The sequence below is a fragment of the Equus asinus genome, chromosome 19, assembly GCF_041296235.1.
Source record: "Equus asinus isolate D_3611 breed Donkey chromosome 19, EquAss-T2T_v2, whole genome shotgun sequence".
NCBI classification, from domain to species: Eukaryota; Metazoa; Chordata; class Mammalia; order Perissodactyla; family Equidae; genus Equus; species Equus asinus.
In genome coordinates, this window is record NC_091808.1 from 18,424,785 (window position 1) to 18,450,418 (window position 25,634).

Below are 25,634 nucleotides of genomic sequence, written 5' to 3' on the forward strand. Positions count from 1 at the left end.
CTGGTACCTTGAGCGGCTGTCTGGCTCTCCCATCCCCAACCTGGATCTGGATTCTCACACACAGTGGACGGTTGTTCTGCTCCGAGTTGGCTTCTGATACCTTACATTTCTCATACCTAATGTTGTTTACTCTTTTTCCTTTTCCATAGACCTCAAGAAGGCAGTGAATTAAAGTAAATGATATCAAAACTTGTTTTCACTTTTAGGAATTTAAATGTATCAGAGTTTCTTTGAAGCACCCAACGTCTTTCCTTTGTTCCCAAGGCAGGACATAGCTCCCATAACACTTCCTAGAATTAGCACACTCCCCCACCAATTGTTCTCCAAAGTTGTTTCAGGTAAACTCACTCATTTCTTCCAAGGCTTGACAATATCCTAAATTCTTCACATTCCACACCTTCATTGAACATAAAAGAATATATAAAAATTAAAATCCAGTCATGCTCCTGGAATCCCAAAGGCTTCTAGCCCTTGACCCAGTTCCGTGATTTTTAACTCATTCAGTTTACCTGTAGTAAGCAGAACGCTGTCTGCCTCAGTATCTCGATTCTTTGGAAGAATTAAAATTTATTGTATATATTTCAAGCAGGCAATAAAGGACCACAAATACTTGCAGTAGATTGTTAGACCCTAAAAGTAGGGTCAGTTTTTGTAATTTAGGCAGGAACAATAAGAAGTACATAATTTTGCTTTAATATGCCAGAAGATAATTGATTCTAATATTGTAAAAATTACATTACTACATTTTTGTGCTCCTAATAGCATATAGTTCATACAAAAATGCTTCATTCTAGCTCTTTTGGAGGCTGTGGCAAAGTATGAAATGTTTCGTACAAGTATTTTTCAAATCATTTGATCTAAAAATTATCAGGGAAATATTTTATCATGTCTATTAGCGTTGGAAGCACAGATTTTTTTTTGTCTTATTGAAAATGAATTTCTTCTTAAGAAACAGTACAAATATAAATAGGAAATAAAACTGCATTGAATACAGTAGAATGCCCAGGGTTACTTGTTCCCTCATCAGACATTTAATAAACAACAACACTGTGCCAGGTGCTGAGTGGAAAGACATTAAAAGATGCCAATGACTCATTTGCTCCCTTCCAGAAGCTCACTCTCTTGTGCAGAGGAAAGGCACATTTGAGTACACAAGGGGGTTACTGACAGGTATGAACATTGTTGTAGTCATGAACTTCTTGACAGGGACCAAAAAAGGAGAATAGTATTGCTATATTTTAGGAACTTTCTCTTTTAAATTTCCACCTGACCCTCACTACAATGCCATGAAACAGACATTATGTTACTTTTAATGCTTACCTGAGATCATGTAGCTTATAAGTGGCTTAAACCCAACTCTATCTCCAAAGTCTCTGATCTTTATACAATGTAGGAGTTGGCAAACTGCAACCCATCAGCCAAATCTGGTCTGTGACTAGTTTTGTAAATAAAGTTTTATTGGAACACAGCCATGACCATTCATTTACCTGTTGTCTGTGGCTGCTTTCACTCTGCAATAGCAGAGTTGAGCAGGCACAGCAGAGATAACACCACCCATAAAACTAAAAATATTTTCTATCTGGCCCTTTACTGAAAAGGTTTGCTGACTTCTGTACTATATCAGATCACAGTGGTTCTTAATCAGGGCTAATGTTTTCCCCCAGGAGACACTGACAATGTCTGGAGACATTTTAGTTGCCATGACTGGAGGGCGCTATTGGCATCCTAGTGAGTGGAGGCCACGCATGGTACTAAACAACCTATTATGCACAGGACAACCCTCCGTAATGAAAACTTAATTATTTGGCCCAAAATGTCAATAGTCCTGAGGCTGAGAAGCATTGCCATCCCAAATTCTCTATTTAATGAAATTTGCATAGTCCTATTACATAACTTCGTGAAATGTACAATTTTAATTCTGTGGGACTGGCCATGTATTTGCATATTTAATGCATGTTATTATACCAATGAATTGAAAATTGACTAGAATTTTCAAAATTCTTGTCTCTCCCAAGAAGTAAATTTGCAGGCTATATGTTTGATGCTATTGCATTATGCAAATATACTCCAAAAATAGATTATCTAAAGATTTCTGTGTAAAGATGGCTGATTGAACACAATCATCTATTTTTATACATTCTCAAAAGCCAACTAAGATGACAGTAAAGAAATCTTTTTGAAATTTTAAACCTACAAGAGTGGGAAAGATGTCCGAGGAGATCATCACTATACTTTGGAAGCTGGGGATCAAATGAAACAGCGGTAAATGATAGCAGACCTAAGAAACTGAATCCTAAAACAGCAGTGAGAAAGCTAAGAACCAGCCATACTTTCACCAAAGTATTCTCCAAAGCCTTGGGAACTGGCAAAACAAGGTCCTCTGGAAAGAGGGCTGAAGCCAATGCAGAAAGTATGGAAGTTTGGTTGAAAGTCTATTAAAGGAACCGTCAGAAGCTCAGATCCTCTCCTTCATTCTGTGTAAGTGGGTCACTGTTTCTCTCCCACCGTGCAAAGAGTTGAAAACAGAGGTTCTTCGGAGTGGGACACAACAGACCATGAGCAGGTGGGAAATTTTGAACTGAGAAGAGGGGAGTTAAGGGAACAGATTCATATACGATGCCAAGATCTCGCCCACAACTCCATGCCTCAATCCCACTTGACTCTGGAATGCTGGCAGAGATAGGTAAACATATTACAAACATTAAACAACAAAAGAGACATATTTTTTAAAAAGAGAATAGAGATTTTTTCTTAAAATTCAAGAAAAAGGAGGTTGTGAGAAATTTAAAACTTAAGAACAGAAATGAAAAATTCGCTGGAAGATTTCAAAGATGAAGTCGACAAAATCTCCCAGCATGTAGAGTAAAGGAAAAAGACACACAAGTAATGAGCGAATTAGAGGACAAGTTTAGAACATCCAATATCTGAACAGTAAGATTTCCAGAAAGAGAACACAAAGAATCCAGGAGTGAAAAAATCAGCAATAAAATTATCCAGGAGTATTGAATTCCCAGCATGATGGATGATAGGCCCACCAAAGTGTAGAGTCATACATTTCAGACTGGGATAAAGAGATGATCCACAAAGCCTCCAGAAAATGTAAACATAAAAATCAAGTTGCGTAAGAAGGTCAGAAATGGAATTTTGGTTTTTCAGTAGCTGGAAGCTAGAAGGTAGAGACCTGCCTTCAGGATCCTAAAGCAAAATTACTACCAACCTTGAGTTCCATACAAAGGAAAATTCTCATCAAGTGTTGTTAAAATATTTTCAGACATCCAGGTCACATGCACTCTCTCTAAGGAATAGCCCTTCCTCCAACAAAACATGATAGAAAACCAAGACAATAGAAGATACGGTATCTTAGGCTGCTTAGGGTGGTTTCAGCAAGTAGAGCCTGAGGCAAGTAGGGTTTTATTAGGAAGTGTGATCCTAGGAGAAGGAGTGAGGGGTTTGGGAAGCAAATTAGGGAAAGAGGAAGAGGTATTTTTCAAGATATGCATCCTGGGAAGAAATAGTGAAGCATTTGTCATTTAGCTTCTGTCCAATGTTGGTCAAAGTTTCTCCTGAGGGTCCCAACTCATCTGCCCTTTCAGGGGCACAAACGTGAGCACCAAGTGGCCACAGGTGTCCCAGAAGCTCAGGACCAGAAGCAAGAAGCATCTGTGAGAGTCCAAGCTGAGCTGTCCCAAGGTTGTTCCTTCCTAAACGTGGTTGGAGTACTTACAGAACTGATTGTCACAATGCCGCTGGATTAAGAAAGAGAGGAGGTGGAGGGAACCTGAAGTGGTGCAAAAGACATATAGGAACATTAGGCTTTGCATTACTATTTCCCATTTTCCTCTCCTTCCAAGCACACATTTCTCCACACCCTTACGATTAGCATGGCCGTGTGATTTGGCCATGTGACCAATGAATATGAGTGTAAGACACTAGTACTCTTCTAGACTGGAGCACTTAAGAGTTGGTGCACAATTCTCCGTGCTTTATCCCCCTGCCTCCACAATCATGCAAATACACGTCAATGTGGTGGCACCACAATATCAAAGTCACCTGAGATGCTGGTCCAACAAAGAGGAGAGCTGTCCTGGAAAGTCATCCAAAGTCAAAGAAATTGGTGCAAGAGCTAAACAACGTTTGTCATGGGAACCTACTCATATTTGGGTACTAGATTGAAATGAGACAGAGGAAAACAGAAAATCCACCATAGGAAAAAAATGATTCAATTTCTGGGATGATAGTCAAGGATATCTTGGGATGGCAGTTAGATGACATGCGTAAAGGGCACCCTGTTCGCATGGGAGCAGGTCAGGAGGCTCCAGGACAAACATCTTCAGGAAGAAAACATTGACAGAATTTCTAGTGAGTCTGAATTCTTGGGAAGAGAATTAGACAATTGGCCAAGATTTTGAGGTTAAATTCCTGATCAATACTGAGAAAACTAGCATATATTAAAGCAAGTGATTCTTAACTACAAGAACGGAGTTTTCTAGTAAAAGAGGAGTTATTATAACTTGATATGGGGCTCTGCTATAAATAGCATTTACTTAGTCATAAATATGTAAACCCTGCATGTTGACCTAAGAAAACACAGCTATTTTAGGGAAATGCTAGAATGAAAAATGTATATGTAGATGAAAGAGACAGTGGAAGAATTTTTTTAATTAATTCTCCAGAGTGGGAAGTACCTATAAAATGACTAAAATTGAAAAAAGTTTAAAAATACCAACTCAAGAAAGTTATTTAGAAACATGAAGGTAAATACCAGAATAATTATCTAGAGGAGTTGAAAGCGGTTGTCTCTTGAGGTGGGAAAAATGTGAAGAAGTAGACAGGATTGTGGTGTTTTCCATAACAAATTTTGTAGAGCTATTTGACTGTCAACTATTTGCTTATACAACTTAAAATAATAAAATGAATACAAATCAACATACTTTCTTTTAGCTGTGATTCTGTTACTTTAAAAGCTACTAGTTCAGCTTTTCCCTCCCTCTGTATTGCTGTGTGTTCAAGCAATGACTACTATGTTTAATGCAACCATCGTATATCTATGTTTGCATTTCATAGTCTCAAACGACTCTCGTAACAATAAAAGATAGGGCAGCTATTATTATTCCAAGGTCTCAGAGTTAGCAAATACCAGGTCAAATTGGAAGTCTCGGTCTCTTGCTCCTACAGTGCACTGCTTCTAACATATCGTGGTGTTATGGAAAACAGAAATGGTCAAGGAGCTCAGAGATGAGGATTTGAGTCAAAGTTTTTTAATATCAGGCAAACCTAAATAGCTTGGCCTAGAGTTGAATATTATGGTCTCATAATTAATCAAAGGTTCCTAAAGAAAAATTAAGATGTTAATTTATAGTCAGGATACTGAATCCTTATCCAAAGAACATGGGTGGGCAGGGGAAGGGCAAAGGATATGGAATTTTTGTCACGACCTCAAAAGCTTGTTCTAATTCATCCCTAAAGCCTTTTAAGTACCTACTAGGCACCAGGCAACCTGTAAGACACTGAGGGTCAAAGATAAATACGCCATAGTCTGGCCTTATTGCTGCCTCTCCCTCTGCAGCTCTTACTGCAACTGCGATTTTACGTTTATTGATATGGCTCCTTGTTTATTGCCAGCAAAGGTGTCTATTTTTACTCACTGTTATATCCACTGTATCTAGCAATATAGTAGTGGCCAATTCATATTTATTCAATGAATGAACAGATGAATGAGCAAATAAACAAGAGGATAAGTAGTCAGCAATGAACTCAGGTTCATTGGACAGTATGTCGGTTGGAAGAGTACCAGACAGAGTACTTTCCATACTTCCCACCTCCCGCTCTTTCCTACAATGGCTTTCTACTTTTTCTAAGTCCTTTTATGTTCCTTGTGGCTAAATGATTAATTCTGCAGAGTAGTGGCCATGTGTCAACCTTCTGAATCTCTCAGAGTACATATCATAATACTGAACAGAGACCAGACATGGAACTCAACACATACTCCATGGTGAGCATAGCCAATGCAGCAGCCCTTGCAGACGTACCCTCATTACTGGGCATGAAAGTTAATCCACAACACATGGCTGAATACACAAGAGAGATAACGCTGTACGTAATTCTCTTCTCATCTAAACCCTTCTGACCTCACAAGAAAACTTTGAACAGAGAGAGGATCTGAAAATAATTCTGCCACACTTACTTAGAAAGGATGTAGGATGTGAAGAACTCCCTTAAATTCTTTAATTCGTTCATTTGTCTCTTTGTTGACTCAACAAATACCTATTGAGTATCTGTGATATCAATAATATGTCAAGCACCATGCTATGAGGTAGCCAAGACTGGAGTCAGGTATTTTCACATTATTACAATAAAGCATATGGTTAATGATGTACTTTGAAGGACATCTATTAACCATAAAAGGATCTATCCAGAAGGAATTTTCTCTCCTACTTACTTTTCCCCGAAGAAAATATATTTATTTATTTTATCACATAGCATCACGTCACCAAGAAGTATAAAGTTCTCTAGAGAAAGGTCATCATTCGCAGTTTCTTCTTTTGCCTTTTAACATTATCCAGCTATAAACAACTGGTGTATCTTGCATGCAACTTGCCATCCATGTGCAACCTGACTAACATCTGTTGAACAACTGGTGGAAAGAGAAAAATAATCCATCCTCTTGTCTTCAATTATATAAAAGCAGTAAGTAATCATTGGGAAAGGTTTTGTTTCTGCTGTGATTGGCACTCATGAAGGCTGTGTGAGACAATAGTACAACCAGATGTTTCCCCAGCCATAGGTAGGGCTTGCGAGAGATATTTCTACTATCTGTAATGTTCCAACAAGCATTTGCTGAACGCCTACAATGAGTCAAACATCCTACCAGATGCTGGAGAGACAAAAAATGAAAAAAAAAGAAATCCTCCTCCTTTGGGAAGCTTCCTCTACAGAAGAAAAGATTGACAGGTAAGCAATAACCATGGAAGGTTATCAGAGATATAATAGATAGAGGGTTAAGTTCTATATGGAAGTGTCTACTCTGGTCTGAAGCAGTCACTGAAATGGGACTTGAAGAGTAAGTAGGACTTCCCAGGAGAAGAAAAGGTTGGTGTGAAAAGGACATTTCAGGCAGCAAAAACAACGCAAGCAAAAGTCCAAAGTTTAACTAAGAACGCTGAGTGATACCAAAAAGGCGTGAGGAGAGTGGAAATGGAGTCAATAATGCTCGGAAGGAAAGGTATAGACAAATGGTGAAGAGGTTTTTTTTCCATAAGAGGAAGTTTGGGATTTATGTGATATATATTTAGATGAACCTATAACAATCTTCTTTAGTAAGAAAAAAAAAACCTTAAAGTCCAACTCCAAACAATTACTACATGCATTTTTTTTAATTGCAGTAACATTGGATTATAACATTGTATAACTTTCAGGTGTACAACTACTACTTTCTAATGTTACTATTTCTTTATAATTTTTCTAAAAGATTCTATAGTAAACGACTCAGTTCCCCTCTAATAACAACTTTGAAAGCCAAAGTAATTCAAATTTTGAGAACAAAAAATGAAATTATCTGTGTCTTTACTTCATATAATCATATTATATTTGAATTAGTAGAAAAAAATTCCCTTGAGAGAGTATAATATAAGCTGTCACATATATTTACCATTTGGGGACCTATGTATTTGTCATGCTAAGCTTCACCTGTAAATTGAACCTTCTTTGCTTCCATGTATTTAAAAATGTAATGTAAGCTTCTGAAACAGACCAACAGGAACAAACGTGGGCAGCAACACATTGCCATTCTTTCCCAGAGCTCTCAAACCAGGGGCTTCCTCTACGGAAAGATTATCCCAATCCAGTCATGACCCTGGAAAACAATCACTTCCAATCAAAGATCTAAAATTTCTGCTCTGTGAAAGACACTGTTAAGATAACTAAAATACAAGCCACAGATTTTGAGAAAATATTTGTAAAAGATATATCCAATGGAGGACTATTGGCCAACATATGCAAAGAACTCTTAAAATTCAACAGCAAGAAAATGAAAAATCTGATTTAAAAATGGATAAAAGATCTGAACAGACACCTCATCAAAGAAGATATACAGATGACAAATAAACATATGAAAAGATGTTCAACATTATATGTCACTATGGAACTGGAAATTAAAATAACAGTGAGATACCACTACACACCTATTAAGATGGCCAAAATCCAAAACACTGACAACAGCAAATGCTGAGGAGGATGTGGAGCAACAGGAACTCTCATCCATTGCTGGTGAGAATGCAAAATGGTATAGCCACTTTGGAAGAAAGTTTGGCAGTTTCTTACAAAGCTAAAATAGTCTTTTCATACAATCCAGCCATCAAATTCCTAGATATTCACCCAATTGAGTTTAAAACATGTCCACACAGAAACCTGCACATGAATGACTATAGTAGCTTTATTCAAATCACCCAAAACTGGAGGCAGCCAAAATATCCTTCAGTAAATGAATGGATGGGACAAACTATGGTACACCCTTATAACAGAATATTATTTAGGAGTACAAAAGAGCTATCAAGCTATAAAAAATACATAGAGGAACCATAAATGCATATTGCTAAGTGAATGAAGCTGGTCTGAAAACGTACATATTCTATGATTCTAACCATATGACATTCCGGAAAAGGCAAACTACAGAGACAAAAATTCTTTTACAGAGTAAAAAAATCAATGATTGTCATGGGTTTTGGAGGGGGGAAGAATGAACAGCTGGAGCACAGGCGATTTTTAAGGTGGTGAAACTACTCGGTGATACTGTAATGGTGGGTACATGATGTTATACTTTAGTTAATAAGTAGTTAATAATAATATATCAATATTGACTCATCAATCTTAACATATGCTTCACATTAATGCAAGATGTTAATAACAAAGGAAACTATGGGTTGGGGGGTGTCTATGGGAGTTCTCCATACTATATGCTCAATTCTATAAATCTGAAACTGTTTTAAAAAATAAAGTCTATTAATTTTTTAAAAGGCGACAGGAACTGAAAGAAAGATTTGATTAAGGAAAAATTATTTTGCGCTCCAACACAGCTCCAAGCTGACTCCCTACTATAAAGTGGAATTTGGCCTTAAAATAGTTTGAACCAGCTCATGCAAGTCCACCTTAAAGGCCCCCACACCAAAAAGTAACTGAGAGGACACAGCCAATAAGGTCTAGGACTGCTGGACCCATTGCTAAATGTGAGTCCTACTTATGTGTCGGTAACGGTACTATATTAGTTTTCTATGAATGTGTAACAAATTACCACAAACTTAGTGACTGAAAACTATACACATTTACAGTGTTATGGTTTTTGTGGGTCAGGAGTCCTGGCATGGCGTAGGTGGGTCCTCTGTTCAGAGTCTCACAGGCTACAATCCAGATGTCAACTGGGCTGCATTTCATCTGAGGTCTTAACAGGGGAAGAATATGCTTCCAAGCTCTTTCATGCTGTGGGCAGAATTTCCCTGTGGTGTGTGACTGAGGGCCTTGGTTTTTTGCTGGCTATTGGCTGGAGGCTGCCCTCAAGTCCTAGAGAGACCCTCAAAGTTCCTTGCCACTTGGTTTCCTCAACGTGGTTGCTTACTTCATGAAGCCAGCCAGGAAAATCTCTCTGCAGTCTGCTCAGAAAGAGTCATGTAGCACAATGTAATAACAGGAGTGACAATTCATCACCTCTATCATACACTGTTGGTTAGACAACAACAGTGTCTAACAGTTGTTGGTTAAACAAGTCACGGGTTCCACACACACTCAGGAAAGAGGATGCACAAAGATGTGGGCACCAAGAGATGGGGGCTCACTGGAAGTCCCTTAGGGTCTGTCTGCCACGTGTGCCAACAGGAGGACTGCAAGAACAAGAAAAGCAACCAAAAACCAAACACACCAGAACTCACAGCCTTGAGGAGAAACTTCAGATCTCTGAAGAACAGCGTTCAGACCATTGGCTAACGTTTGCACTGCATCAATGGGATTCTCTATCAGTGTGTACCTTCCAGGTTTTACTGAAACAGAACGGATTTGCAAAATACGCAGGTGCTTGTACCTCCAAGTCCAACCGCAGGCTTATCCTTTTTATTCTTTACATTGAAGAAGAATAATATCAAACATGTAGGTATCACCTATTGTGAGTCAGAAATACTGTTCTATGCTCAATTAATCATTGTTTAAAAAAACATTCCTATCATCCTCATTTTACAAAAATGAATGGAAGCACAGAGCGGTTCCAGGACTAGTGAGTGACAGAACCGGGGTTCAAACCAGGGAGCCACTCTGCCTCTTTATTATTTACAGATGGTATGAAATAGTGACGTGAAAGAGGGAAGAAATTCTCTGGAAGGTCCTCAAATCTGAAAAGAAAAAAGTTATCATGAAATTATCATTCTATCATATCTAAAGCCCAGTGCCCCCAGTACAACTCTTTGCCATCTGGTTCCTTCACAGATTTTAATGAATGCTACTAGATTGAATTTTAGAGTGCTATCGTCCATCTGTTACAACTGGGGCTGTGGAAATGTAACTTTCTCATTGCACTCGTCAATAACTAAGACTTATTGTTTGATTCCTATCTCTAATCTACAAGTCATAATCATCGATGTCTCCATGACAACAAATCTAATTTTAAAAAGAGGGCTATTGGCACTACATGCACAGATATCTGTGTTGTACATTTCTGACATGTGAATTCACTAAGTATGTGGTACTGTAAGGCCTCGTACAAAATGTAGATGCGACGGGGAAACAAAAATGAATGTGAATTCTTTCTGCCCCGCAGGAGTTTATAATCCAGTTGGAGAGGCAGGCAAATATAATAAAAGTCAGAACAAAATAAGCACTGCTAATAGAGGAATAAGCAACATGGTGTGGGGGCCCAGAGGAAGGAGAAATGGGTATTTCGGAATGAGTCAGATGTCAAACTTGCTCCCAATCCTTACCTAACTGCAACCTTCTCTGTGATCTGAAAATGCCAACTTTTAAAAATTCCCATTGTCAACTTAGAGAACAAAGAGGAAAACACTGGAGAAGCCATGAAAACTGTTGGCAGTGAATTGCTGGAGCTACAGGGAGAAAGGGCCAGACACAGTACCCTCCTTCCGCTGGATTTGTTGGTCACCCACCTGTCAGGAAGATTCTTTGAGAAACTGACACCAAGAGACATCCTTCTTTGTGTTGAAAACTAGGGAGAAAAGACAAGCAACCACAATTTCAAGGGGAAAGAAAATGAGTCAGAGTTCACCAAGTTTTGAATTTGATGTAATAACCAAGACAGGTTCAGACTTCTGGGGTAAAGTTTCTGCTGTGTTCCAATATGAGATTACCAAATTTATCTAAATTCAGAGAAGTAATCAATTTCTAAATACTCTTTGTCACTCAAAAGTGCAGCAGGCATTAGGTCAATGTTTGATGTGTTTAAGAAACACTTGGATATCTTGTTACAACGCAGATTCTAATTCAATAAATCTGGAGTTGGGAGATTGTGGATTTCTAACAAGCTCTCAGGAGATGCTGACGCTGCCGATTCATGGACCACACTTTGAGGAGCAAGGATTTAAAGAAAAGCCTTGAGTATCTGCTCAGTGCACAACCTGTTCACAGTAAAGGTGCAGTTGTGGCCCAGCTTGCACTCTGAATGACCACAGAATGGATTAGAAAGAAGAGAAGAATTTTGAAAGTAGGTCTTCATTGGTGACTTATCACAAAAAGGAATATATTCTGCTCCACTGCATGGCATAAAATATTTTTATATAATATAAAACATTCTTCAAGAAATATGTATACGTTTGTGTCCAGTTTGTCAGCATATTTCAAAGAATTATTTAGTTTTAATTCTGTCTTTGCTCATATGAACCTTCACCATCAGTCCTTTAACATCTAAACTCCTAGTTCTTGGGACCGGCCCAGTGGCGCAGTGGTTAAGTCTGCATGTTCTGCTTGGGTGGCCAGGGGTTCGCCGGTTTGGATCCCGGGTGCAGACCTATGCAGCACTTATCAAGTCACGCTGTGGCAGGCATCCCAGTAAAAATAGAGAAAGTTGGGCATGGATGTTAGCTCAGGGCCAGTCTTCCTCAGCAAAAAGAGGAGGACTGGCAGCAGATGTTAGCCCAGGGTTAATCTTCCTCAGAAAAGATCGTCCCAGAATGTACACTCTCTCTTTCTCCTACCTCCAGCCTGGGCTCCCCAACATTATGGCCACTGGAAGACAAGACATATTATCTCAGCCTCTCTCTTTTCCTCCCAATCCCAACATAGGAGCAGTGTTTGCAATTTTCAAATGCAGCAGTGCTGGAACTTACAAAAGAAAAGGATTGGAAGGGAAAGGTTCTTTCCTATGCACAGAGGTCCTGGGTAGGGTGTATTAAAGAGAAGAGGAAGGTTTTTCTCATTTTGTGAAAAAAATGTGGTCTCAGATCTAGCCATTCCAGGTGTATAATCCTAGAAGTCAAGACCAGGGGTTAGGGTGGGCATGGATAAGGGTCCTACAATACGAGTAGAGGATTTCATTGATGGCTTGGGGCTGGGAAGGCTGCTGAGGATACTAAGCTTGGGAGCATGGTAGTGACAGCAAAGGAGAGAAGGGACATGGGGGCCCCCTTTCCATCACTCATCAACTCCAACCGGAACTACCACCCCAGACACTTCCCCAGATCCTTGTGGACCAGCAAGGGGAAGAAGTGGGGAATGGAGGACAAGAGCAGAGTTGTAGGCAGCCCTCCAGGATGTCAACAGTAGAGATTAGAAACAGAGCAGCCAAAGCAGCAGTGGAGAAGAAGGGGGATTTGTGCAATGAAAGAGACTTTCATCAGGGGCTAATCCAGCTTCAGGAACATAGGTGGCAGCTGTGCCGGGAGTCACGTCAGACAGGGTCGGAGCAAGAAAGTTGGGAGGGTGGACTCCTGCTCCTTCTCTTGAGGTTCAGATTACCCTCAAATACTTTTTTCCCCATGATGTATGGCACCTTTGAAATCTGCATCTTTTTTCCTGACTCTATCCTCCCGTGCTAGGAGCAAAAACATTAGTACCTTCACAAACACAGTTGCACAGAAAAATAAAGTTCTCAACTCTAATCAGAGGAAAACTTTTGCCAAGAGGAGGAGTGTCCAAATGGCCTTTGTCTACCAAGCAAGGTGTGTGTTTTTTTAAAAAAATAAGCCCCAAGTTGAAACCTCAGGGAAAGTGCGATCCTCATAGGCTCTAGAATTCACACCCCCAACCTCGTGACCCAACACTTCTGTTTAATTTCCTATGAACTCTCTCCTCACTCACTTTAATTAGGGGAAAGCACCTACTCAACTTTTATTAAAAGATAAACTTGATGTATTTCCCAGAACTACAGTTGTGTTGATTAAATTCTCATTTATTGCAGGCTTCTTATTTGTGTAGCTAATAAGTCACATAATCTAGGTATGCCTTTCACTGCCGCCATGTTTTCAGCACAGCACACATGGAGATGTCTCACAAGCACACATTTCCAAGACCTGGTGCTCTCTGGGCTTCCTGATGGAGACCATTTTTTTTTTATTTTGTGGCCTTGCCAACTCCACACACACCCCCTACACAGCCCTGTAAGGTGGCAGGTTGACTTATCGTCCCCAAGACGTTTGTCTCTGAACATAATCAAGTGTAACCTTTATATACTTAGTTGACACCAGCCTGCATATAAAAATGGAAATAGTATTTATCCAACTCTGATTTCACCTATTAAAACAGGTCCTTCAGTCTCTTCACGCCTCCAAACTTTTCTGGGAGTCCTTGGAAGATATATTATGTGTAATACCAAACACAGCCCACTCTGCTAGAACCTGGTGTCTACCCTTTTCTCCCTCCAGTTCCATCTTCCTGCATTAATGTCCACCAACAACGTCCAGACTCATAAAGTACAATGAGAGTGCCTCCTCACCCCGGAAATACTGGGGAGGACCCCAGTGTCAGAGCCATCCCTTAGCATCATGTCTCCTGCACCCGTGATATCTTGACACCATTTGTGCGGTGACAGTGGGATTCAGTCTGATAGGCTGGGACTATTCCTGAGAGGGTGACATTGTTGCCCTTGCTTCTGGGTCCAGCACTGAGGTCCTGAGTCGCTCTGGTGCCAAAGCCACCAGTACCATAGAGATCATAGTAACCATGGTATTCAAGAGGCTGACTGTGCCCTCTAACCTCTTTCCCCACCTTGGTATCACCCATGGTTACATCAAGGGGCTCCAGGCAGGAGTCTCCCTGGCTGCCCAGATCTCAAGTTCCTTCTGCTTTTCCAACATATCTCTCTTTGCAGAGCTCAAGCACAAGTTCAGGGCAAGGAGCAGCCTGAGGACAATTTCAACTAGAAAGATAATGCTGTAATCATTCAGTCATTTGTTCATTTGAGACTTCTTAAGAGCCTACTATCTGCCTGGTCCAGTTCCACGGGCTGGACTCACAGTGATGCACAGCACTAGCCCCTGCCTTCTAAGCTTGTAATCTGGTGAGAACTCCAGTAAACAATGAAGGCTGTGTGAAGAGTGTTGGGATCAGAGAGGACCAGAGCCACGTGAGAGCCCAGCACAGCGACAAAGAGAAAGCTCTGCAGCCAGACTCTCTAAGACGGAATTCTGGCCCCATCACTCATTAGTTATGTGGCCCAGGTAATTTACTTCATCTCACTGGACTTCAGTTTTCTCATCTGAAAAATTCTATTGACAGTTGGAATTACAACAATTCTATTGTTGGAGCATTGGGCAGGGTAAACATGCGTAAGCATTAATACTGTCTTAGTGACTTCGTTAAGCGACTTTAGCTAATCCGTGTTACTTGGAAAAATGTACAGTTTTAATTGCTATTATAAACATATTAACAAGTAATTATAAGTAATGTGTAATTTGAAAAATATGTATGATTATCTTTAGTTTCTGGAAATCATGAAAAGCAAAGGATTATAAAATAAACATAAAACTATGACCCTATTTGAGAGGTGATTATAAATTCAGAAAAATTATTATCTAAAAAACAATGACATATAACTCCCAGAAAAGCTTAATGCAAAGAGAATCCGATCTCAGATCTCCGTTTTTTCTATATGGCAACAAGGGACCTGATAGGTTTGAGATGGTGGGTGGAGAATAATTCAACCTGATCTTTTTGTTTTGTGTATATCAACACAGCTGTTTGATTGTCTGTTTTTTTGGCTGTCTAGACAGCTGTGGTGCTATTGGGTAGACCTAAGAGGTCTGCGATGACAAAGTAATTACAACTCCAATGACTGTAGAAATCCATGTTTTATAGCAACTCATTTACTCCAGACCAATGATTTATTGCATTTGTATGTGTACACATATAAGTTTGCCATGACAAGATGATGCTTAGTAATTAATTTGCCAACATAGTTTCATGTAATGTAATCCAGCCATACTAAACGCACCACATTTAATAAAAGAAAGTGCTTAAACAGAACTCTGTTCTGAAAAGCCATTTGGTGTGATGGGGAAACATCAGGAAACCGAAGCAGAAATGTGAAGCAGGAAGCTGAAATCTAAAACAGTGCTACGAATCCCAAGGAGGCAGCCTGTTTGAGCTGTGAAGACTTCCCACCCCAAACTGTAGTGTTCTTGCGTTGCATAAAGCTGAATGGTCTTCGGGGAACCCAAAGAGAAAGAAATGAACACTGTTTCTTATACTTTCAGATGGCCTGCAAATTCGTCCATGAAATATTGGAGGAGAGTGCTTGAGCTGGAGACATTTGAAGTTCTGGGAGTGTTTCTATTTTGAGCCTCGGTTCTCAGAAGTGACATCATTGCTGGTATAACTTACCTTTACACGGAGAGCTGGCAGTTAGCATCTCAGCGCATGAGGGAAATTGGGTTTGTTTAGCTTTTTGGAAAGAAAAATTGATTCACTTTTTGTCTTTCAAAATAATATTAGTGATATGCTTTCTTGAGTGGAACATCTCAGAACAGAACGGTTTTCTCCCTTTAAGTGCTGCTGATTTTTTTTATTACTTCAATAAGTTCTTTTTTTTGATGACATTGGAGATAAAAAATAATCAAAGCACTGTCTATAATGGGACAAACAACTGCAGGTCTGATAATACAAAAAAATTCTGCCTGAATATCCTCTTATGGTTAAAAGTCTTCCAGGGGCCAGCCCGGTGGCACTTCAGCACCCAGGATTTGGCGGTTCAGATCCTGGGTGCAGACCTAAGCAGCGCTTGTCAAGCTATGCTGTGGTAGGCGTCCCACATATAAAGTGGAGGAAGGTGGGCACAGGTGTTAGCTCAGGGCCAATCTTCCTCAGCAAAAAAAGGAGGATTGGTGGCAGACATTAGCCCAGGGCCAATCTTCCTCAAAAAAAAAAAAAAAGTCTTCCAGATAAAGACAAATTCTCACCTCTTTTTCCCACACGGCCCAGCCTACACACCACAGTCCCTACATACCTCCTCCTACCCTCTGCATACATGTCTTCCTCCTACAAGAAATAGCAGCATGTGTGGAAGATGATCAGCTGTGCAGATGCTCTGCTCTTGGCACCTATTTCACAGGGGATGTCCGGACAGTAATAACCTATGCAAACTAGTTTGGACTAAGAGCAACACATTCTACCTTCCTGTTAACGCCACTGCATAACTCCTAGAGAAGTTTCTCATGATGTATGTCTCTCCTCTGCCCTTATCGACTTCTCTTGCCTTCTGCTGATTTGCATTCCTTCATATGCGGATCTGAAAATATTTTTTTTCTAGATTCCCCTTCTCCAAATCACTCCACATTCTCCTGAGAAGGCCACATGTCTAGTATCCCGTCTATAACGTCAATCTAGATACGTCTTCATTATATCACGCCACTGTGGCAGAAATTTAAAATTCGGAAAGGTATGTAGATTATTACGTTCAATTCCTTCCAAAATATGCTTTTGTAATCAGAAAACAACAAATAGTAGGCAAATATGTTTACTTCAGGTAATTTGAGACTTGAAAGTATTAAGAGAGTATCATTGTAAAGACCTTGGTGTATTTCCTTCCAGTCTTTTTTTCTAAAAGAGGTGGATGGACAGATCACTTTGTAACATTTCTATACCAATCAAGTATATTTCCATGCAATGAACAGGAATTGCCACAATTCTACAGTTACGTTTGGAAGAATTTTATATGCTTAAAATAGTCAGTCTCTCCACCTAGAAAAATTTCTGTATGTTTAGTTGTTTGATTTAAACCCCTCAGTGAAGTTCTGCAGTTTTCTTAATAAAATTTGAAAGTTCCAATACCCTTCTTTTAAAAACACTTTTCCAAGTATTTTTATAATTTTTGCTCTTGTGAATAGAATCTGGTCTTTCCACTTTCTAAACTATTCATGGCTGGTGTGTTGGAAGGCTATTATATTTTACATATTAACTTCCCGCTAAACTATAATTAGTCCTAATAGCTCTTCAGTCAAACCTACATTTTTGCAAGATGAGAAGAAGACTCTCTTATGGAAACAAACCAAAGAAATTTCAAGAGAAGACAGAAGCAAAGAAAAAATAACATGGGAGACGAATAGAGAGCTTCCTTGGTGGGTGTGTGTCTATAGATGGAGAAAAGGAAAAGCTGAAGAATGTTTTTGACCCTCTGTTTCTACATGCCTCTGGATGCCTACTTATATTGTGAGCATATGTCATATAATAAGTTCTCAATTACTGTTAGTTAAAGGAAGAAATATAAATTGCAAAGCAGAATTTGAATAAATGAGAAATAATATCCATATCGTATGCATGACAGTGCTAGTTTTATACAAAAGAATGATGAAGGGGACTATACCCCACAAAAGCCAAAGGAATGCTGAATTCATCAAGCTGGGACATTAATCCGTGAATTCTGTCTGGCGAAGTTGACGGAATTGGGATTTTCGATGGTGATATACGTTAATTCAGGACTCAAAGGCAAAATGAATTCACATTTTGACTCAAGAAGCTCAACTCAAACAAATCTGCCAAAAACATGTGTTCTGGGACTGATGGTTACTAGGAAACAGGGTAAAGCCCTTTGACACGGCCACAGCAGCAATGGGACATAGACTGAGGGGCATGTAGATCAGGGTCCACCCTCCCCCTCATATATAAGGTTAATCAAACTGGCTTTTCTAAGATAGTTAAAACTAGTAATTCATTAACATAAAATTACATTCCTCTATGTGAGGGTTACTACTTAAATGGCAAAGGGATCATTTTCAAGTGCTTTAAAATAATAAATAAAGGTGGGGTGAAAAGACATAATTATTGCAATCAATCAGGAACTAATTAAGCCACTGTGATCTGCTCCTTCTACAGGAGTTTGCTGCCCAATGCAGTAAAGAGAGTTCCTAATAAACCCTCAGCCGTTAATCCTTCTAAATACCCAGGATAGTAAAGGACCATGAGAAGTTGAAAATCTCTCAAAATTCAACCAAAGCATTTTGTATCCTTGGGAAAAATTCTTAGTTGTTATGTTCATTAAGACTGTTCAATTGTGGGCTGTGTGTGTGTGTGTGCGCGCGCTTTATAAGCTCAAAGAAAAGTCCCCATGAACCTATTTCAAATTAATTTGTGCATTAATCTGTGTAGGAAGTTTTCTTTATTTGATAAAGGAAGGGGGAAAGAAAGACATCACATTGACTTAAAAGTTTTGAGTAATTTCTCACTGTGCCTGAGGAGTTTCCACTCTGTCTTCTAATCAGCAAAGGATTTGTGACTCTTTTCAGTGTTCCTGAGATTACACAGGCAAATTACTCGAGAGCCCAAGGAGATTATCTCTAATTGGCATAAAAAGGATATGGCATTAAAAACAAAACTCTCTGAAATTCTGACAGTATTTGGTGCCCACAGGATAAGGCAGTTCCCAGTGCGGAAACACTATGGAAATAAACACATTAGCTGTGAGAGAAGGTGGCCTTTGGAGGTCTTATTTGGATTTGGGGAGCTTTACTTCTCTTACACCGTGTTTTCCAGAGCTGCGTTAAACTTGCTGAATGAGGGCAAATGATAGACTCACCTTGGCAGCCCCTCCTTTTGATGCCTGCCTTTGCTATAGCTAATTAATTCTCATTGTTTATGAAAAACAAATACCAATGCTCACTAAAAGTCAATATGAAATATTTGCTGTTTGGATAAGGCAGAGACCAGAGGTTGTGGACATTTGGGGGAACAGTGGGAGGGGCAAAGAAATGAGGTTCACACTAGCTAGTGTGAACTATTTAGTTCACACTAGATAGGTAGGAATACGTGGCAATGAATTTCACCTGGTATTTAGTTAATGACTACAATCTCAAGACACTGGGTTAGGTGCTCTCAATGGGTTTAAAACCCCATGGGGAAACTAACATTGATTTATCACAAAATTGTATAAAAATAACATAGAAAAGGCAATAGAAAAATCTTGGGACAAAAATCAAACCAAACCCTTCATTTTGTATTTGAGGAAACCGAGGCCCAGACAGATTCGGTGTCTTACCTGTAGCCACATAGATGGCCAGATAGTCTGGTCTAGAACTCAGATCCTATTTTCTGACCAGTATACAACACTGCCTTACAGAATATATTGTCAAATAATGACATAAAAGATAAGTTTATGAGTTCTGGAGAAAGAGAAATGACTATGGAACACAGTAGGCTCAAAAAGTTTTACTGAATGAGTAAATTAAAGAAAAAAAAAAAAAAACAAGCAAGTAAGTAATAGCAACAAAAACCAGGCCTTGAAGGAGAGGTAAAACTTCAAGGAGCAGAAAGGAAGAGAGGAGGATGGGGGAAGAGCACGAGCTTCGGCTCAGATGGGGACACACAACCATGCTCAGGATGCAGTGGAGACTAAGGGGCATGAGCTGAAGGGACCTCTCATAAGGGCAGTGTCAGTGGAAAGATGCAGCATTTTCCCTCTCACATCCCCCAGAACAAACCTTGATTGTGGAATTTTCTCCAGGGATTAAAGCCGACATCATCGAATCAGTCCAGTGCCCTGATTAGCCTCTAAACACCCATGTTCCTTCCTAAATCCTTGCCTTTACTCATGCAGATCCTTCCAGGACACATCCGACCTGACTTTCAAGGTCAGAGGGGAAGCTTGCCTCCTTTAGAATGTCCCCAATCCTTGGGCCCATGTGAAGCTGTGTTTTCTGAACTATGTTGAGTACTGGCTGAAATACTCATGCAATCACATAGATCATGAGCTTTAAATAGATAGGTATTATACCTGTATGATCACACAATACTGGGCATGTCATGGGCCCTTAATAATTGATTATTAGCCAAATAATGAATGGAAGCCATTCTTTCAATGGACTGTGCACCTGTCATTAAGTGCTTGTCACTTATCCACAGGTCTTCACTTGAGCTGCAAAACGATGATGGTGATGAGGAGAAAGAGGAGAAAGATGAAGGTCATGGTGCTGGTGACGGTGATGATGATGACGGTGGTGATGGCGATGATGATGATGGTGATGAGAATAGTATTAATGACAATAGCAGCTAACATTTCTTGAGTACTTTCAATATGCCAGACACTCTTCAAAGCACTAATATGTGTTATCCTATTTAATACTTGACACAATTTTATGGGACACACACCATTATTACCACCATTTTACAATAGAAGAAAATTAGGCACCAAATGCTGATCACATAAAGCCAAAAAAATTTCTGTGCTGAAAGTTTCCTTTCATGGCTATAGCATATAGATTGATTTGTGTTTTAAATAAATTCAGATTTTCAGAAGATAATTAGGGTTAAATATTCCTTTTCTTATTTCAACGATTATTCCATACTTACCTTGTTTCCGTCCACGTGAAAACAAGCAGGATACTTAAAAATTTTAGCAACCCATACGGCAAAGATATCAGTCTTTAACCACAGATACTTGACTCTCAGCTCTGTGTGGAGAGATGTTCTTTCAGATTATCACTGTCTTATCCCTCAGCATCCACCTCTGATCCCAGGTAGAAAGAGCGATGTATCTACCTGGATGGTTTAGGAGAAGGATTTGAGCATGGTGACTTGGCGTCTTCTCTCCCTTTTCACGATGTAGTGCCTCCAGACTGTGTACATTTTCCTCACCTCCTCCAGCACCTAAGTTTAACAGAGTGGACCAGCTGGAGGCTGGAGGAGAACCCCCAGTTGGAGCACTTGTTGTGACTGAGCGGTGAACCTGCCTATTTTGAAGTTCAGTATCAAGTAGCCGCTTGTTGCCACACACCCAAATGAAGATTTCAACAGCCCTACTAGGCATAAAACTGACATTTTGGTCGCTCGTGGCTGCCTCCTCATCCAGCCTTCAATGGCTCTGAAATGCGTCGTGGAAGACTGGTACTTATTGGGCTCTCTAAAACCACACTATGAACCAAAAGGTGTTTCTACATAAAAGAGAGTTTGCAATAAGAATGCAAAATTGTACCTAAGTTCAAAGCTTTAATTCTGTGTTTCACATACAATTTTGCTAAGCAATATTTTATTTAATCTTTGTGTCCCAGGAATGAGACTACCACTGAATCTCTTATTTCGAGTGTTTTCATAAAAATCTTATCGTTGGGAAAATAATTTGGACTCTCTGGCAGTGCATCCACACCTGTTTGTACCACTTCTTTCTTTTCCAGTGAGATGCATATACTGCTAAGGATATTATACAAAGCAAACAGCTTGTAGCAACACGAAATGACAAACCTAGCACCAAAAAAGAAAGACTCTCTCTTAATGAGGAAATAATGCCATTCTTAAATGTTTCCATATTAAGAAGCCGCACAAGAATCTATTACAATTTTACGTATTATGATATGTCAACCGTATCTATATCTCAACATTTTGGAGGAAAATTTTTTAATTTGGTTTCTTTTTTATAAAGAATGATAATCCCTATTTCTTTCATTTAAGAGAGACATTAGCAATGTGTAACAATGTTATGTTTGGGGATTCTCTTAACATTTTTAAGCCCCAGACTGGCAAGAACAAAGAATCACTTTGCTAACTAATGTATTAAATATGTTGTCTATTTATATAGTAATTGTTTGATGGAAAATTCATCTCTTTTGTTTCTTCTTATCTTTTCTTTCCTCTTGTCCATGCAGTGTATTTATGAATTATGCATGTGAACATAATTAAAAGTAACAATTGGTGAATTGTACTCCATGGACATTGTTCCATGTTTCAAGTCTTATTTAGACTGAACCAAATTTATGCAAAGAGAAGAGCTTATAATTAAATTCATAGCCATCTTTCCTGGGAAGCTTTCTTTTATGTAAAACTCACTGCTGCTAGAGGCTGTTTTTCTGACCAGAAGCTTTGCATAGCATCTTTTAAAAAATCAGTAGACAATTTAGCAGCAGCCCCCATCTCTGTCTACAAATGAAGGTTTTCTGTAACTGATTATCCATCTTTCTTTATCCTCTCCAGCTTGGTTAGTCTGTTGACCATATAGAACTGTGAAGAATCATCTTCTACAGTGGTTCCATTATTTGCAAACCAGGAACGGATACAATATGACAAATGCGTAATAGGATCAATTTCTGAAATACTCTTTTCCTTCGATTACTCTCAGGAGCTCCCATAGTAAGTTTTCATCTTTTGGTTGCTTGTTTGTTTATCTGTTTCAAGTACAAGAATCTTGGAAACAGAAAAAAGACAACTGAGACACTTAGAAAGATATCACTCTATCCACAGAAATATTTTCTGTAACAGAAAAATAATTACTATGAACATTAGCCTAGCTCCACGCTTCTTTCTTCCCCATTCCCATTTCTCAAATCATTCTTTCTTTAGGAAAATACTTTTTATTAAGTGATTCTATTTTTTTTAAGCTGTGGTTCAAACCCCTAGCTGTCATGTGCCCACTTAGCAAGAATGATCTGCACTCCATCATCTATTAAAGGCTGGAAAATTCTGCTCAGAGCCTGTCCTCATATTCTACCAGCACATACCTGGATAGTATTTCTCTTTCCTGACCTGGGTCATCCTTAGCAGTCTCTTTCTCTGCACTTATTATTTTCCTGAAACAAAAAGCCTGCAAAGATACCATATGATGAATTTGTAGTAAGGAATGGACTATTTCCTTTCACTGTCAGCAAACAATCATTTCTGATTCTAGTCAATTTCTCTGCAACGTGACAATATCAAGGGATGGATGGATCTGAAGAAACTTCAGATTTGCTCTTAGACTCAGGGAAGAACGTGAAATGCGGTGTCTGCAGCCTGACCTGCTTTTTGAAAACGTAGTTTGATATTCTTTTCTCTTCCTCCCTCTGCTCTGCTCTTCTCCCACGATTTGAAAAATGTCATGTTTAAAAGCTTTTGCTGGCCCACAGTGTCATCCACTTGATCCATCATCATCTTCTCAGCTCATCTTTCTCTCTATTAAAAATAAGATATTTATATTTCTAGATGAAATGGGAGAAACCCAGGCCTGATAAATGACTTCCTGTTGTCATTATTGCCGGGTAGTATATTATTGGAGGGAGTTTGGCCATGATCTAGTGTTAGTGCCTTCTGTTATGCTGACTGGAAACGATCATTCATAACCACACACTGTAAAGTTTATTTTTAAAGAATTATACTGTTAATTAACAAGAAGAGGAATGAATACAGGAAGCAGGCATAGAAAGGTGGTGACAGATGTCACAGGCTGCAGGTGCTATAGCCTGTTGAGAAGATACATGGATTCTCTTAAATTTTCCCATATCTTTGAATAGTTGAGTAAAGTCAATTATTATAGATCTTGGGGTAAGGAAACAGTTTTTTGAAATAAACAGTGCCCCTGTTTACTACAGAACCCTCTTGGCCATGGGGAAGGCCGTTACTTCACGAACGTGCTGAAGATTTTCCCACCAGAGCCTGGAGTGTGACCATATTGTGGCCCCTTGAAATGTCCCAATGGTTCAAGACATGACCATAGGAGATACTCAGACACAGCGTTAAATATCCTGAATCATTCAGTAAGGACAGCATTAATTTTAGTCTTTCTTCCCATATCTAAGAGTCAGTCTCAGGTGTTCTGAGTATTTCTTTAACATCATCCATCATGGACTAATCTTCCATTTTAACAAAGAGAGAGAAGACTGATCCTGGATAGAATTTAGGAATATTGGTTTACATTTTATTTGTTTTTGGAATTAACTTCTATTTATTGTAGGAAAAACTGGTGTTCCATTTATGAAGGTCATATGAAGTTTCCTTTTAAATTAAACTAGTTTAAGTAAAAAAAAATTATGTCAGTTTAAGTAATATATATATAGATAGTAGTGGCCATGATGCTAATGACTGAAGTCTGGGAAATGCTGATTTAGTGGAATCTGTGTCAAAAATCACACAAACGACTGAGGCAAGTCCTTAGTTTGGTAATAAAGATATCAAAAAAAAAGAGAGACAAATAAAATCAGTATTAAGCCCACAAGGAAAAATCGCTTGATGTTTCAAGAGGTATTTTTAGGGTGTGTTTGAACACCTCTTATTAATTAAATACATCAATTCCTTAATCCCAAAAAAAAAAAATGTTCAGCAAAATTAAGTAAACAAGAAGTTAACCGTATTTGATTCCTTGCTTCTCGTACATTCCATTCCAAGTGACTCACACTAAAACTTACAAAAATAAGTGCATTTTGACTGGAATTGGAAGGTCAAAAGTCAAAGATGTATTTTAAGCTCACTGGACGCTTGGTGGAGGGATGTATAAAACCGTCTGATAGAGAGGACTATAGTCTGATAGATTTCTGTTCTTTTGCTTTGAAAGACCATGATTTCAGCAATAGGATTTCCTCTTCCCTTATGGAGACATCTCCCTTACTAGGCTCTCAGCCTCTAAGACCTCAGAGGTCATGTTCACCACTACATCTCCAGGGACATGTCTTGCCCATAGTCAGCACTCATAAGTCTTGAATGAGTGAATGAATGAATGAATTGAAGGTCTTCATCTAGGACTCAATCCAGCAAGATGTAATGAAAGGAAAGAAAAAAGTACCCCTCTCCCAGAAAAGAGGAACCAAACGACTGAAGTCAACGGTTTATTTTTTTCCCACTGTTCACCTTAAAAGTGAAGGTCATAATCAATGCACTTCTGCTCTCTGCTTTATACTCAGTGCACGAGTTTTGTTCATCTCTCTGTGAAGCTGAAACGATTATAATGAAAATGCCGAAAGAAAGAAGGGAGGGACAATTGTAAATAGTTTTCTCTGACAACTGGCATCAGCATTTCTCATAGCCTTGCATTTATTCAGACTGAAATGACAAATGTATTACAATGAATAGATGGTATCTTTCTGTCTGGATGTGGCATAAAAATAAGACAATACTGTACTGATTTTTCTCTCTGAGTATTGTCCTTCTCACACAAATGCTGAACATTGGCAGAGCTGTTAACGCCATTGATGGGAAACAAAGCAAAACTTGGGAGAGATCCTACAGCCCGGGGCTGGTGAATGTCTAGGATTTACAACGCAGCTTGACGCCACTTTCAGACTCTTCTGGCTTCAATATCCTGCCAGCTACATGGGGGCTTTTTTCTCTTCATGCAAGTGCACCTTTTCCTCAAGGTCACACATTTACAGTTTCTTAAAGAGCTTCCTACTGGTCATGGGACTCCTTTCAGTTTGAGGAGACTCATGGGTACTTTGAAGCATGGCTTCTTGAGAGCTGCCCCGCAGCCCCCTGGATGGAGCTCGAGT